The following is a 1039-nucleotide window of genomic DNA, read 5'->3' as shown; positions in this document are numbered from 1 at the left end:
TTTTTCTGTTGTGGGATAAGGATTTAATTGGATCTTCTCATGTAGGACCATGGTTTCTCTTTATTAGGTATTAATCAAATGTTCAAGAACAAAGATGTAATTTTGAGGACTAAGGTGCACCTGATGCATGCCATTTTCAATAACTTCATACACAAGTGAAAGTGGGACAACGAATAACAAAGACCATAGAAGAATTAATGTACTTGAGTTATGGTGTTAGAGAAGATTATTAAAAGTACCATGGACAGTCAGAATAATAAACAATTCTCTGCCAAAAGAAGTTCAGCCATAATGCCCCTTAAAAGCCAGGATGGAGAGACTTTGTCTCTCATATTTCAGAAATGTTGTTTGGAGGGACCAGGCCCTGGAAAAGGATATTATGCTTGGTAAAGTGGAGGGTCAGTCAAAAAGAAGGAAGACCCCCCAGCTAGACGGATTGGCACAGTGGCAGCACCAGTGGGTTCCAGTAAAACAATGATTGTTAGGATGGCACCGGACCAGGCAGTGTTTTATTCTGTTGTGCATAAGGTCATTATGAGTGAGAACGAACTTGATAACACCTAACAACAGCAACATTCAAATCCAAAATCATGATTTAGAAATGAGTTATAAATAAAGCAGAAAAATTCGGTGAACATGTGTTAGAGTATATATGTACTTTCCCCATTCTTTACCCTGAAACCTAAAACATATATCTGCAAAAATGTAACTAGAAAATAAAATACCACCTATAATGTACATTTAGAAATTTTTATAATCAAATCAGAAGCTATGGGATTGTTGTTAAGTGCTGTCAGGTGGGTTCCAACTCATTGTTGTTGTTGTTGTCATGTGTCATCGAGTTGGAACCGACTCATAGCGACCCCATGCACAGCAGAACGAAACAATGTAAGATCCTGGGCGAACCTCACTACCGCTACCACACTTGGGTCCATCAATGATGCCACCTGGCTGATCCATCTCGATAGGGGTCTTCCTCTTTTTCTCTGACCCTCCACCCTACCTAGCATGACATCCTTCTCCAATGATTGTTTCCTCC

Source organism: Chrysochloris asiatica, unplaced genomic scaffold, assembly GCF_000296735.1.
Source record: "Chrysochloris asiatica unplaced genomic scaffold, ChrAsi1.0 scaffold00016, whole genome shotgun sequence".
Lineage (NCBI taxonomy): Eukaryota > Metazoa > Chordata > Mammalia > Afrosoricida > Chrysochloridae > Chrysochloris > Chrysochloris asiatica.
The sequence above is the reverse complement of the archived record's forward strand: the minus strand, read 5'-3'. Positions refer to the sequence as shown.